This window comes from Hypanus sabinus, chromosome 17, assembly GCF_030144855.1.
Source record: "Hypanus sabinus isolate sHypSab1 chromosome 17, sHypSab1.hap1, whole genome shotgun sequence".
Taxonomy (NCBI): Eukaryota; Metazoa; Chordata; class Chondrichthyes; order Myliobatiformes; family Dasyatidae; genus Hypanus; species Hypanus sabinus.
In genome coordinates, this window is record NC_082722.1 from 47,516,637 (window position 1) to 47,532,891 (window position 16,255).

General features: G+C 42.9%; 1 protein-coding gene across 1 annotated transcript in view; it reads left to right on the forward strand.

Moving 5' to 3' along the window:
• Positions 1–379: 379 nt before the first annotated feature.
• tdrd12 (tudor domain containing 12) overlaps positions 380–16,255 on the forward strand; it is a 192,576-nt gene continuing 176,700 nt past the window's right edge. Inside the window, exon 1 of the mRNA XM_059992994.1 lies at positions 380–432. The gene's annotated coding sequence lies outside the window, so the exon portion shown is untranslated. The remainder of the gene's footprint in view (positions 433–16,255) is intronic.

A 16,255-nucleotide genomic window follows, 5' to 3' on the forward strand; every position in this document is an offset into this window, starting at 1 on the left:
AACCATTGTACGAGAATTGCATGCCAGAAACCAGGGATGCAATAACTTAAATGTCTTATCTTTACGTTTGAATCATTAACGCGTCGGCCACTTTCTCGCCGACACCCCTATTTGAGCCGGAAAAACGTTTTCTGAAAGACAGAAATCTTTTATCATAAACATGAAGCACCTGACAGAAGAAGTGCTTCGATCAACAAGTATGTAGAGACACGGAACCAGCAGTCGGGTTGGCGTGAATGGCCTTATTTTCCCAATCAATATGAACATAGTTTGACTGCACACGACTGAATTAAACCGCAGGGTTGGTTACCTGGCATCGAGCGGAGAGGCCCCCTAGAGCTGGCCGAGGCGCCTTTAAGAAACTGCGCGTGCGCGTCGGGAGAGCAGGCGAAGAAGGCGCAAAGAGAACGAGATGGTGCAGTAATACTTTGGGTGGGTATCGTTGGATGAAGAAGTAGTGCGAGGTGTTTATCACGAGAGTGTGTCTTTATTGTTAACTTTTCTCTTGTGAGGCTCAGCAGGTGCTGTCGTCCGCGGGGTCATTAGAAGAGTGGCGAGGCCTGAGGGGTGGAGGCACTGAGAAAGCCCGGTAACTTCAAAGTTACTTTTCTCCGACGCTGTATGAAGCATATCGCACTGAGGTTATGTTCATTTTTTTTTAGGAAAGAGGAAACTCTCTATTGGTCTTATTTCGTGTGGAGAATGAGTTCAAATTCTGAATTCTGTTTTTATGGAATGTCTCCTAGGATATTGCCGTAATAAAAGAAAACATTGACTTGAAATGCAAAAAACTCAACCGGAGAAGTAAAATAACGTGTAGTGTGTAAAGGTGAGGAATGGAGAGCTCATGTCCAGGTGAAAATGCTTCCAGTTTAGAGCAGAATAGAACGATTTGGCCCATTGAGTTTGTTCTGCCATTTTATTATGGCTAATCTATTTTCCCTCTTAGCCCCAATCTCCTGCCTTCTTCTCGTATTCCTTCATGCCCTGACTAATCAAGAAACTATCCACCTCTGCCTTAAGTATACCAAGTGACTTGGCCTTGGCAGCTGCCTGTGCCAACAAATTCCACAGATTCTTCTCACTCTGGCAAAAAAAAATCCTCGTCATTCTAAAAGAAACTCTTTCTGTTCTGAGGCTGTCCTCTTGTGTCTCTGGCTCCCCATTATAGGAAACATCCTTTCTATCCAGGCCTTTCACCATTCGATAGGATTCAATAAGGTCACCTGCCATTCTTCTGAATTCCAGTGAGTAAAGGCCCAGAGCCATCAAGCAGTCTTCATATAACAAGCCTTTCAGTCCTGGAATCATTTTCTCAAAACTCCTTTTAACCCTTTCCAATGTTAGCACATCCTTTCTTACATGGGGGTCCAGAACTGCTCAGAATGCTCCCAGTGAGGGTCAACATTACATTAACATTACATCTTTGCTTTTATATTCTAGTTGTCTTGAAATGACTGCCAATATCACATTTGCTTTCCTCACCACTGATTCAACCTGCATATTTACCTTTAGGGAATCCTACTTGAGAACTCCCAAGTCCCCATGCATCTCAGATATTTGAATTTCTCTCCTTTTAGAAAAGAATCTACTCTTTGATTTCTTCTACCAAAGACCATACCCTTCTCAACACTATTCCATCTGCCACTTCTTTACACATTCTCCTAATCTTCTTATGACATTTTGTAACCTCTACTTCCTCAAAACTACCTGCCCCTCCACCTATCTTGGTAACATCCACAAATTTGGCCACAAAGACATCAATTCCGTCATCCAAATCACTGACATACAACATTTTTTAAAAAAGTGGTCCCAAAGCAGACCCCTGTAGAACACAACAGAAAAGGCTCCTTTTATTTCTACTCTTTGCCAATCAACCAATGCACTTCCCATTCTTTCTTCTGCCTCTCTCCCTTCTTGAAGAATGGAGTGAAATTTGTAATTTCCCATTCCTCTGGAACCATGCCAGAATCAATCGATTCTTGAAAGGTCATTACATTACTCATGCATCCAGTATCTCTTCAGCCACCTCTTTCAGAACCCTGTGGTGTATTCCATCTGGTCCAGGTGACCTATCTTTTTTCAGACCTTTCAATTTCCCAAGAATCTTCTCCCTAGTAATGACAACTTAACATACTTCTGCCCCCTGACACTATCGACTTTCTGATATACTGCTCATGTCTTCCACAGTGAAAAATGATGCAAAATACCTATTTAGTTCATCTGCCATTTCCTTGTCCCCCATTATACCACTCCAACATAATTTTCCAGTGGTCTGATATCTACTCTCGCTGCTCTATTGCTCTCTATATAGCTGAAGAAAATGTTGGTATCCTCTTTAATATTATTGGCTAGCTTACATTCATATTCCATCTTTTCCTTCTTTATGACTTTTTTAGTTGCCTTGGTTTTTAAAAGCTTCCCAATCCTCTACCTTCCCACTAATTTTACTCTATTATATGTCCTCTCTTTGGTTATTTTGTTGATTTTGACTTGTCAGCCACAGTTGTGCCATCCTATCTTTAGAATACTTCCTCATCTTTAAGATGTATATATCCTGTGCCTTCTGAATTACTCCCAGAAATTTCAGCCATTGCCGTTCTGCCATCATCCTTGCTAGTGTTCCTTTCAATCAGTTTTGGCCAGCTCCTTTCTCATGCCTGAGTAATTCCCTTTACTCCACTGTAGTACTGATATGTCTGACTTTAGCTTCTTCTCAAATTGCAGGGTGAATTCTATCAGATTATGATCACTTGTCCTTAAGGGTTCCTTTACCTTAAGCTCCTAAACAATTCTGATTCATTGAAAAACACCCAATCACGAACTACTCTAAAAAGCCATCTCATAGACATTCTAGAAATTCCGCCCTTTGGATCCAGCACCAACCTGATTTTACCATTCTACCTGCATACTGAAATCCCCCATGACTATCATAATATTGCCCTTTTGACATGCATTTTTTATCCCCCATTGTAATTTATAGACTACATCTTGACTACTGTTTAGGGGTCTGTATATAACCCATCAGGTTTTTTTTTCCCTTGCAGTTGCCATGCAGTTCCTGAGCACTGCCCACAATGATTCAATGCCTTTGGATCCTATGTCACCTCTTTCTAATGATTTGATTACATTTTTTACCAATGGAGCCACACCACCCCTTCTGCCTACCTGCCTGTCCTATTGATACAATATGCATCATTGGACATATAGGTCCCAGGTATGATCTTCTTTCAGCCATGATTCAGTGATCCCCAGAACGTCAGACATGCCACTCTGTAACTGTGTTACAAGTTCGTCTACCTTGTTCTGTGTAATGCATATGTTCAAATAGAACACCTTCAGTCCTGTGTTTACTCTTTTTGATTGTAACTTATCCTGTTGACTGCAAGTTTGTCCTATCATCAGCCCCTCTTTGCTTCTCACTGCACACTGTCTCTGGTTATAAACCAACAAACTTCATCCTCAGCACTATCACTCCGGTTCCCATCCCCTAGCCAAATTAATTTAAATCCTCCCAGACAGCTATAGCAAACCTGCCCACAAGGATATTGGTCCCCCTTGTGTTCAGGTGTAACCTGTTCCTTTTGTACAGATTGTACCTTCCTCAGAAGAGATCCCAATGATCCATAAATCCAAACCCCTGCCCCAGCACCTGTTCCTCAGCCATGCATTCATCTGTATTTTCATAGACTCCCTTTTCATATTTTCTATACTAAAGTAAAACAATGTGGATTTGAAAAGCATAGCTGACTGAAGTTTAAAATGTATACAATGTGAATTGAGGAACAGGGTAGGTTGATGACATACAATCATTGGTGGCAAGATTGTACCTTAAATGTAGATTTTGAAGTTTGTTACCTTTATAATGAATTGACCATTGGTGTGTTCTGTTTTCCTGTTGCTTTGTTAGTGCTACTTTAGACTCCGCTCAGACCTACAGCATAAGTTAATGTTTCTCCGTTATGTCAGTTTGACTTTACCTGATGATACAAGCAGATTACAATGATGATAATAAATCAAAGTCAAGTTTATTGTCACATGTACAAAATGCAATGAAAACTTGTAAACTGGAGTGCTACAGGCATGTAGCATTGTTTAAGCAGCATTCACAAGAAAAACAAATTAAACATGTTATGTATAATTTTTATAATGAACACATTAAGAGCAAATGAGCAGCCATTTTAATGCCAAGTCATCAAAATGGTTATAGTGTTGCTAGACTGTAATGATTGAGGTTTTGCTCATTGGTTCAAGAACTGAATGCTTGAAGGGAAGTATCTGTTCTTGAGCCTCGTGGTGTGGGACATCAGGGTTCTGTATATCCTGTGCAGCAGCAGTTGTGAAGAAATGACATGGCGTAGGTGGTGGGGATCTTTAAATGCTGCTTTGTTGAAGCAGCACCTTCAGTTGACACTACCAATAGTGGAAAGGGATGTGACCATGATATTCAAATAACATGCTATTTCACTTATTTACTTAATATTTAATTTAATGCAATTGCAATATATACAGTGTAATTAGAGATTAAACTGCAACACCATTTCCATCATAATTCCAGATCAATTTGAATATTAGGTTTATTATCACTGTCATGCTGTGAAATTTGTTAATTGCAGCTTCAATACAGTGAAATATGTTAAAAATTAAGTTGCAATAAGAGATACTAAAGAATAAATAAGTGCAGAAAGTAAACAAAATAGTAAGGTAATGTTCAGCATTCATGGACCTTTCAGAGAGCTGATGGTACTGGGGAAAAAACTGTTCCTAAAATGTTGAATGTGTGTCTTCAGGCTCCTGTGCCACCACTCTAAAGGTAGTAATGAAAAAGGGTCAAGAGGCTTTTTAATGTTGTGTGCCATATTCTTGAGGCATTGCCTTTTGAAGACGTCCTCAATGGTGGTGGTGAGTTGGCTGAGTTTACATCTCTGCAGCCTTTTCCAATCCTCTGCAATGGCACCTCCATACCAGATGATGCAACCAGTCATAATGCTCTTCACAGTACACTTGAAGTCTGATGGTACTATTTTTAACAGTATTTATTGATAAAAATACACAAAAATAATATCAATGCAAACATACAGATAATATACGTTGTCAATACTAAATCTAAAAGCGTGGGTATAATAATAATAAGAAATAGCTCTATCGTTGTCTAGGGGATAATGTATTGTCCAATGGAAATATAAAAGTCACTTTAGTTCATTCAGGCTGCAGCCTTTGGTTGGAGAGAGAGAGAGAGACGATGTTTTTAGAACTTGCCCGTTTTCCTATTTATGATGTTGATCCTTCGAAATGTCGTCGGTGGTGATCTCTTCTTTAGCTAAGCCGTCTTCCGTGGTAAGGCTTCAATCCCGGGCAATGGGAAAGGACACATGTGGGTCTTCCACTGGCTGTCACTATTAAACACTGTCACGGGATTTCCAGTGTTTCTCCTGGTGCATCTAAAGGGGCTGTTCCCCAGACCCTCTTTTATCCTGACTCAGGGTCTCAGATGTCAATCAGGTTGGGATGATGCAATCCCTCCACCAACCCCCTCTGTTCATTGCCTGCGGGCTTCAATGAATAGTACAGTACTCAATACACAATTCTGTCTCCAAGAGATAATGGCCGTTATCCATGGCTTTGTCTCTTGCAGGCCCAGGACACATTCCAAACCTTGAGGAATCTGCGTGTCTCTCTCTCATTTTCTGGGTCCCAGACCCGAATTAATAGTGATCTTGTGATTCTCAAAAAGGAGGGGGCTACGTTGTACCCTTCGGCCCCTCAGAGTTGGGGCACAGGCGTAACACCAGAGAGCGGCAGCATTATCTTCTGGCTCTTCAATTCACTCCCCCAACTAAAGAAGGCAACCACCTGATCAACTTGTGTGGCAACTATCTGTGGAATTGGATCTCAAGATCCCTCTGTTCCTTTACACTGCTAAGAATCCTGGCATTAATTTTGTACTCTACTTTCAAGTTAAATCTATCAAATTGCATTACTTCACACTTTCCTAGATTAAACTCCATCTACCACTTTTCAACCCAGCTATGCATGCAGTCTCTGTTGTAACCTGCAATAACATTCTATGCTATCTACAACACCATGTTGTGTCATCTTGAAGAACGTACCCTTCCATTTTTCTCATCCAAATCATTTATAAAATTCACAAGGAGCAAAGATCCCAGGTCAAATTCCTGTGGAACACCACTAGTCACCAATCTAGGCAGAATGTGCTCCACCTACTCCCACACTCTTTATACTGTGTTAAAGAGACAGTGATAATAAATCTGATTCTGAATATGCTCATAAGGTAATGTGAGGTTAGTAGTGTTCTGACAAACTTGTGTCTGTATACTAAATGCCATGTAACATCACTAAGAAATTTATCAACGTTCATCTCTAATTCTTGACCATTTGTCATGGCAGTGGTTTTAAAACAAGATAGTCTTCCCTTACCTTACCTTCTACATGAACATCAAATTTTGATTTGGTTGGCTGCACTTCCTAAACTGTGTACAGTATGGTAATCACACAACAGAAAAAAATACGGTTGCAGTAGAGGAAAAGCAGAAAAGATTCACCAGAAAGTGGCCCCTATAGGGCTGTAGTTATAAAGAGAGATTAGAAAGCAGGTTTTGTTCTCACTTTAATGTAGAAAGCTGAAGGGTGACCCTTAGGTTTATTATACTGAGGAAGATAAAGAGGATAGATAATCAGTCTTATTCTCAGAGAATGGGAGCTTAGAACTGGAGGTGAAAGGAGAGAAATTCAAATGAGATCTGAGGGGTAAGCTTTACACACACACTTAAGTGATGGTTACCTGGATTGAGCTGCTTGAAGAATTGGTGAAGGTAGATACAATTGCAAAATTTAAAATATACTTGGACAGATACTAGGCATCTAGACAGGATACTAGGATACTAGACAGATAAAGGCATAGAGAGAAATGGACTTAATGCTGGCAAATACGATTAGCTTGGTTAGGCATCACAGCTGGCTTGGATAAGTTGGTCCAAAAGGATACGCTTCGACATTGTATAATTTTATGAAACAAAATGAGATACTACATGGCAGCTGCATCACAAATCATGATACAACACAGTTCACAAGAATGATATCCTTTCATTTCTCTATTGCCATGTGCTTTACATGAATAATTGGGAGTTTTATATATTGCATGTTTGATGGGTTTGCCTAAATCTAAATTGAATAGTTGTAAATGGAATTGTATGACCACACATAGGTGTTATTACTCGTATGGGATATTTGATTTATTATGTCCAAATGGGTTCTTTCTGAGGCAATCCACTCATTCCCATTCTCATAATCATTCCTTTTAGCTCTACAAATTGTTTTCTTTCAAGTGGGGATCAAATTCTCTTCAAAAAAGTTTGACTGTTTGTATCACTCCATGAGCAAGGAATTCCAGAACACACCTACTCCTTTAAACTTAATAAATCTTGTGTTATCCATTCTTACATCAGGTTACAACCATAAACTCTGCGAGATTGTCAAAATCAGCCAGTTCACTGCTGTACTGTATGAAAGGCAGTCTATTTCATTAGCAACTTCATTGCTTATCAGGTTCCAGCACAGGTAGTCATTGTTTTCCTGTTTTTCCACACACCAGCAGCTGTCTCTCCCCTTTCATTTTCCTCCACCCACAACAGTGACAACTGCCTTTATTTTTTTTCTGCCTTTATGATCTATCAGAATCGGGTTTATTATCACCGGCATATGACATGAAATTTGTTAACTTCGCAGCAACTGTCCAATGCAATACATAATATAGAAGAGAAAATAATAATAAATAAAATTAAAAATAGTAAATAAATAAATCAATTACAGTATATGCATATATGCAATAGATTAAAAAAGTACAAAAACAAATGCTGTATATCAAAAAAAAAGTGAGGTAGTGTCCAAGGGTTCAATGTCCATTTAGGAATCGGATGGCAGAGGGGAAGAAGCTGCTTCTGAATCGCTGTGTGTGTACCTTTAGGCTTCTGTACCTACTACCTGATGTTAACAGTGAGAAAAGCGTGCTGGAGGTCTTTAATAATGGATGCTGCCTTTCTGAGACACCGCTCCCTGAAGATGTCCTGGGTACTTTGTAGGCAAGTACCCAAGATGGAGCTGACTAGATTTATAACCCTCTGCAGCTTCTTTCGGTCCTGTGCAGTAGCCTCCCCCCCCACCCCAAACACACCTGAGATGCACCAGTGTTAATTGTTAGCAAGGAGGATATGGTATCACCAATCCACACAGACTGTGGTCCTCCAGTTGGGAAGTCGAGGATCCAATTGCAGAGGGAGGTACAGAGGCCCAGGTTCTGCAACTTCTCAATCAGGATTGTGGGAATGATGGTATTAAATGCTGAGCTATAGTTGATGAGCAGCATCCTTACATAGGTGTTTGTGTTGTCCACGTGGTCTACTGGCGTGCGGAGAGCCATTGAGATTGCGTCTGCCATTGACCTATCGTGGCGGTAGGCAAATTGCAATGGGTCCAGGTCCTTGCTGAGGCAGGAGTTCAGTCAAGTCATGACCAACCTCTCAAAGCATTTCATCACTGTTGATGTGAATGCTACCAGGTGATAGTCATTAAGGAAGCTCACATTTTTCTTCTTAGGCACTGGTATAATTGTTGCCTTTTTAAAGCAAATGGGAACTTCTGCCCATAGTGGTGAGAGGTTGAAAATCTACCTTCCTGAATCTCGGGTTCAGCCCTCTCTCTCCCTTATCATGCCTCAATCTGCCCATCATCCTTCAGCACTACCATGGTCCAGTGTCTGATTCCAGCATCTGCAGTCTCTTGTGAACCTGTTGTATTTGCCTACTGTGGCCCTTACAGACACTGCTTTATGCCCTTGAGGCAATACTCTATTTCTAGGACCTATGCCTCAAAAGCGAATGAAAAAGGGGCTTTAAAAATAGAAATGCAAGATAACGTTAAATAGCTAAGTATTTAAATAATACTCTGCAGTCTAATTACAGTTGAGTTGGTAATATGGCAGTGAGTTGCTTGGACCACTCTTTCAGGTCATAAATTTATCTCAACACCATTTTTCTTCAGCTATCCACTTGTATAGAAAACTTCCAAAAGATCTTTGCAAGACCAAGCAAGTATTATCTTCATCATTCCTGTATACCTTCACCAGCTAGGAGTCATACTTTGTCATGTTTATTCATTTGTGTACCATTTGATGTCCATTCACACATAAGTGTCAGCTTGTTAAAATGTTTAATCAGGAGCAATGAGAAACAGATGAAGAACATGTCAATTGTAACAGTGATAGATTAACCTGCAGTGATGAGTTAGCATTCTGTAACATGAAGCTTCTTACAAGGAGAAAAGAAACCATTTACAAGATGTCACCTTAAACAATTAAATGCACTTATGAGTTTTATTTTCCTTCTGTGTGATATGGGTTTGTTCTCCATTCCCTCATTGAGTCTGTCTAAACTTTTTGGTTACTGAGCCCTTGGATCCCAAACTACATTCCCACTGCCCACCCCATCCATTACATAAAAACTAAAAAAATTTTGATTTATGATGCTCAGTGAAAGACAGTATGAACTGCAAATTCAAAGCAATGACAGATAATTTCAGGAATCATTCATATCTATTTAAAGCTACAGTTACGTACCCCGTAACTGGGTCACTTACCAGCAAAGATAGAGAGGTCCGTTGAAGTCCGATGGTACTATTTTTAACAGTATTTATTGATGAAATACACAAAAAATAAGATCAATGCAAACATACAGATAATATACGTCGTCAATACTAAATCTAAAAGCACGGGTATAATAATAATCAATAAGAAATAGCTCTATCATTGTCTAGGGGATAATGTATTGTCCGATGGAAATATAAAAGTCACTCAAGTTCATTCAAGCTGCAGCTTTTGGTTGGAGAGAGAGACGGAGGTTTAGAACTTGCCCGGTTTTCCGTTTTATGATGACGATCCTTCGAAATGGCGTCGGTGGTGATCTCTTCTTTAGCTACGCCGCTTTCCGTGGTAGGGCCTCAATCCCAGAGCAACGGGAAAGGACACACATGGGCCCTCCACCGGCTATCGCTATTAAACGCTGTCGCGGAACTTCCAGCGTTTCTCCTGGTACGTGTCAAGGGCTGTTCCCCAGACCCTCTTTTATCCCCACTCACAGGGTCTCAGATGTCAATTAGGGTGGAATGATGCCATCCCCCAACCAGCCCACATTGACTGAGGGCTTCCATGAAGTGCAGTACTCAATACACAATTCTGTCTCCAAGAGACAATGACCTGTTCCGTGGCTTTGTATCGCTGGGGCCAGGACATTCCAAGCGTCTCTCTTTCATTTCCTGGGTCTCCTGACCTGACTTAATAGCGATCTTGCGATTCTCAAAAATGAATGGGGGGGGGGTGGCACAGGCATAGCACTACAAATAAAAGTATTTCTTTAATTAAAGTAAAAACAATTTTCATCAACAGTTTTTAGTGTGTACATTAGTGGTCCATCTATTCACAACTTCATTGCTTTTTCATCTTTCAATGAGTGATATCGGCTTGGTGCAGTGATATCAGCTTCTCAACATTGGGTTGTATGTCACTCAGAGGGAGTCTCAGATTCCCATATTAAATAATTTGCAGTCTGTTCATTGCTTTGAAAGAAGTTGGATGACTGCACTGGAATCATGCTCACTAAACATAAAGTTGGAAAGGCAATAGAGAACTTCTTTGTCTTTACCACAGTGCAGGATAGCATTCCGAGATTTCTTTCTGCAACCAAAGTCTTGATATGATTTTTTTTTAAATCTCACCTTCAACTCGAGGTCATTCTGTAGCAAACTCAGTTTTTCTTCTATCCTCCCTGTTAATTCCTCCATTATAAGTGTTCAGGAATGGATTTATTACCCAGTCTGGAATTTGGATAAGAGAAGATGTTGAAATCTCTCTGACATGTCTGTAAGCAGCTCTCCCATTTGGGCACAGTATATTTGAAAATCATCATCAGGTATTCTCTTCCATTTCAATTTCAATTCTTGCAAATTGGAAAAGCTTACAACGGCCATTGTTGCACTTAAATAGGGTTTACTTGGACAGAAATGTGGAGATAATGTTTGACTTTGATGAAGTTCAATCATTTCCTTGCAATTGAAGACTGATTTCATTAAACTTGGAGCATAATTCTGGCAAATGAGCAATGTTATGCCTAATATTCTTGAGTTGATTGATTAATGGAACATTTGTGTCTTCATTAATATTTTATCATGGTTTCAAAAAGTACATTAAAAACATCTTGGGCAGTTTCCTTTTGGGAGGCATCTGACTTCTGTGTGGAACAGCAAGTGTTCAAACTGTTCATTCTTAATACAAAGCTCTCAAAATAGTCAAGGATCAATAGCATGGGGTGTGATTTTATTTACTGCTCATAACAATATTAAATGAATTGTGCAGCTGATCACTTGAATTTCTTTTTAACAAGATTTCTGTCAATTATATAGTGAGTGGTAAATATAAGGTACAACTTTTTTCAGGAAAGTAATAACCCCGCGGTGGTGTCCTGTCATTAATGGTGCCCTATCTAGTGCACAGTAAAAATGTTGGTGAGAAAAATTAATCAACAATTAAAAATACTGACTCCCCCTTCATACCTGTTTCTAGTCCTCTTGCAAATAGCAACTCTTGAACTGTGCTTCCATCTTCTACGAGGCAAACATAACAAAGAAGCAAAGATTCGTTGCCTAGCAAACTTGACTCATACAACTGCAGAGCAAATTTTGTTGTCCTAAGTATGTAGTACAATGTGTCTTCCCCATTTAAAGATGTTTCAAATATTTGTTTATGAACAGAGTTGTCGGTGGATATAATTGCTGTAATTACATCCTGGTTAACAATTTTACTGCTATGCTGTAGATATTTCATTTTAACAGTTCCGTAAGAGCAGTCTGTTCTGCTTTCAGCCTATTTGGGTTACCATTGTTTAGGAATGTGTGTCATCCAGATAGTGGAACTGGAAGAAAGTTCCAGAGAATGCTGGGGAGAGAGGTTTTGTGAGGGGCACAAAGGTTGGTCTTGGTTCAGTGGGAGATGAAGAGAGAAGATGCTGGAGAGAACCTGTCGTAAGATTCGATCCAGTGGGGACAATGATTCGATGGAGCCAAGGTGCAGAGTCTACTGGGGATCGGTGAATATAACCTTTGGAAGATTTGAGCTCCAACCTGTGCACATTTGACTGTTTAATTATAAAGGGCCCTTTTTGTCTTTTTCTTTCTTCTCTCTACTAACTCTTTAGTTAAGTTAATATTCAGAAGTATACTTCTTTCCATTGTTTGCCATGTGCAATCTGTTATTTCCTGCTACGAGCTGTAACAGGACAACAGTCACAAAGCATTCACACAATCCGGGGCTTTGGTGGGTGAGACAGCCCGATCCCATGGTTTTGCTGTGACTGGAGACTAGACACACGAGGCCAGAGAAAGATGGGTTTCTCAGCACTGCGTTGAGCAACTGCCAGTGAGGGCTAACGAGCCATTTACTGAGGTGCCCAGAAAGAAAGGGGGTTTCCTTTGGTCTGGTAACTTATGCAAAACCATACTCAGAACCTTACTTCCTGCTAGCAGAATTAGTTCTTTTCCAATTGTATGGGGCTTTCCAGATTTAACAATGAGCATTGCAATATTGTATGAAGCACACAAACCATCACAGTTTTGTTGAGAAGTTCTGGCGAATATATTTTGTAGCGTTTTCTCTTTTTGAAACTTTCCATGAAATGACTGAAAATAAGTCAAGTTCTTGTTTGCTTTATCAGTGTATTCTGTTCAAATGCTCGAGAACTGTTTCATTCCCTCATTTGAAATTTTTTTTCCATACAACAGGCGCATTGGCTGCTGTTGGTTGCTCAGTGCTAGTATAAATCCATATTTCAGATACTCCACACTATATCATCTACACTTTTTTGTTTGCCATTTTCATTATGGATTAATGATCGTGGTCAATTGCCTGATAAGTCCAAGCTTAAGTTCTGCAAATAATAAAGAGTAAAGTTATGGCGTCAACAGAGCTCAGGCAAAACATGACTCTCTGCTTGAAGGTACATAAATTGGAGCAGTAATACCTTGGTTGGGCTGTGGGCTAGAGAAATGGGGTCAACACATTCAAAAAAGCACATTCTGAATTTTACACCATTGAAAGCCATGCCCTATTTTCTCATGATAAGCCAAATGCAGAAGTGTAGCGCACTTCAAGCAAAGTCTTAAAGGAATGGTGGATTAGCAAGAGTTGAGATGGTTATAATCAATTATGAGGCACTGAGGATCAAATGCTTATAATAAGTAATTAATATCTTAAGTTAAACTTGTAATTCCTCAGCTGCCCCCTTGCTACTGACTACCCTTCATCAACCCCGTTATTTTTATCATCCCCTTACAAACTCTCACTGCCCCTGGGAGGTGGGATGGGGGTACAATACTGCCCACTTTAGAAACCACTTGTCAAGAAAAATGGCTGAGTTTGAACAAGCAGAATTTTCCTGATGAAGGGTCTCAACTCGAAACATTGACTGTTTACTCTTTTCCACAGATGCTATCTGGCCTGCTGAGTTTCTCCAGCATTTTGTGTGTTGCCTAGACTGCCCTAGGTACATTTTTTGGTCCGACATCATAGTTACTTGAGTTCTGCATGATAAATTTGGCAAGTATTTCTTTAACTATTACTTGGAGACTGCAAAGTAGATTTTGTGGACTGACTGGCCTATTATCTTATGGTCTTATTCTAATTTTAAGAAGCTTTGGAGTGTCTCTATCTGATTTTTCTTACATATATTGAAAATACTCATGCAAATGCAGGGTCTCTCTGTTTTAATTTGTGATGTGCCCTGTTTCAGAAAAATTACTACACTGTGGCGGCTCATTTCCTAGCGTATGCGAACCGACTCACAATTAGATAGCCTACGGGGGTTTGCGAGCACAGAGCTTTGGAGCCTCTTCGCCATGGGGGGCCGGTTGACAGAGGCTTAAAAGTGAGGCTGAAGTTTTCGAATAAAGTTTTTCCTTCGACTGCAGTTACCGACTCCGTGTCGTAATTTTAGCGCTGCTTGTAGCACACCGCTACAATTGGTGACCCCGACGGTCCAAACGATTTTTGGACCAGAAATGACCGACGCCGCCTCTGTTCATGCGGTTTCGTTGAAACTGCCGGGTTTCTGGACACAGCGCCCGGACCTATGGTTCCAGCAAGCCGAAGCCCAATTCCACGTTCGCCGGATCACCTCAGAGGACACCCGCTACTACTACGTGGTGAGCTCCCTCGACCAGGACACAGCTGCCCAGGTCGCGGAGTTCGTACAGTCGCCCCCGGCAGACGGCAAGTACACGGAATTCAAAGCCCTGCTCCTCAGGACTTTCGGACTCTCACGGCGCGAGCGGGCTGCCCGTTTACTGCACCTGGATGGCTTGGGCGACAGACCTCCATCGGCTTTAATGAACGAGATGTTGTCTCTGGCCGAGGGACACACAGGCCTCATGTTTGAGCAGGCATTCCTGGAGCAGCTGCCCGAGGACATACGCCTGCTGCTGTCCGACGCGGATTTCAGTGACCCCCGGAAGGTGGCAGCCCGGGCGGACATGCTGTGGAACGCCAAAAAGGTGAGCGGGGCGTCCATCGCACAGATCTCCCAGCCACGCTCCCGGCAGCAAACCAGTCCAGGCCCGGCCGCAGAGCCCACTAACCCCCACTACAGCGGCTGGCCATCGGGATAGCCTCCTGTATGTGTGGGATAGAAGGTCGGGACGCCGGTTTTTGGTCGATACTGGGGCTGAGATCAGCGTTTTACCTCCGACAAGTTACGACACCCGCAGCAGGGCACCGGGTCCCCCCCTGAGGGCCGTGAATGGCAGCACAGTAAGGACCTATGGCACCCGTCAGGTGCAGCTACTGTTCGGCCCCAGCCAGTTCACGTGGGACTTCACACTGGCCGCCGTAGCCCAACCGCTTCTGGGTGCGGATTTTTTGCGAGCTCACAGCCTGCTGGTTGACCTGCCCAGGAAGAGACTGGTACACGCCGAGACCTTTCAGACGTTCTCCCTGGGCGCGGCCCAGTTGCCAGCCCCTCACCTCGGCTCCATCACGCTGTCCGACAACGACTTCACCAGGGTCCTGGCGGAGTTCCCATCGGTTCTGGCACCGCAGTTCACAGCGGCCATGCCCAGGCACGGCGTACAGCACCACATCCCGACACAGGGACCACCCCTCCATGCCCGTGCTCGGCGGCTTCCCCCGGACAAGCTCCGACTGGCGAAGGAGGAGTTCCAGAGAATGGAGGAATTGGGGATCATCCGGCGGTCCGACAGCCCCTGGGCTTCCCCCCTGCACATGGTGCCCAAAGCGACGGGGGGCTGGAGACCGTGCGGCGACTACCGCAGGCTGAACGAGGCTACCACACCGGACCGCTACCCTGTGCCGCACATTCAGGACTTTGCGGCAAACCTGCACGGCGCCCGGATCTTCTCCAAGGTCGACCTTGTCTGAGGGTACCATCAAATCCCGATGCATCCTGACGACGTCCCCAAGACGGCTCTCATCACCCCGTTTGGCCTCTTCGAGTTCCTCCGCATGCCGTTCGGCCTGAAGAATGCCGCACAGACGTTCCAGCGGTTAATGGACGCGGTGGGACGGGACCTGGACTTCGCGTTCATCTATTTGGATGACATCCTCATAGCCAGCGGCAGTCGTCAGGAGCATCTGTCCCACCTCCGTCAACTCTGCGCCCGACTGAGTGAGTACGGTCTTACAATCAACCCTGCCAAATGCCAGTTCGGACTTGATACCATTGACTTCCTGGGCCACAGGATTACTAAAGACGGGGCAACCCCTCTGCCCGCTAAGGTAGATGCGGTCCGCCACTTCCCCCGACCCACCACGATCAAAGGCCTTCAGGAATTCGTAGGTATGGTCAATTTCTACCGCCGCTTCCTCCCTTCAGCTGCCCGGATCATGCGCCCCCTGTTCGCCCTGATGTCGGGTCCGAGCAAGGACATTACCTGGGACGAGGAGTCCGCCGCCGCTTTCGTTCAAACGAAGGAAGCTTTGGCTGACGCCGCAATGCTAATACATCCCAGAATGGACACCCCTACCGCCCTCACAGTGGACGCATCAAACACGGCAGTCGGTGGGGTGCTGGAGCAGCTCATCGCAGGTCGCTGGCAACCCCTGGCGTTTTTCAGCAAACACCTGCGGCCACCCGAGCTCAAGTACAGTGCTTTTGACCGGGAACTGTTGGCGCTCTACCTG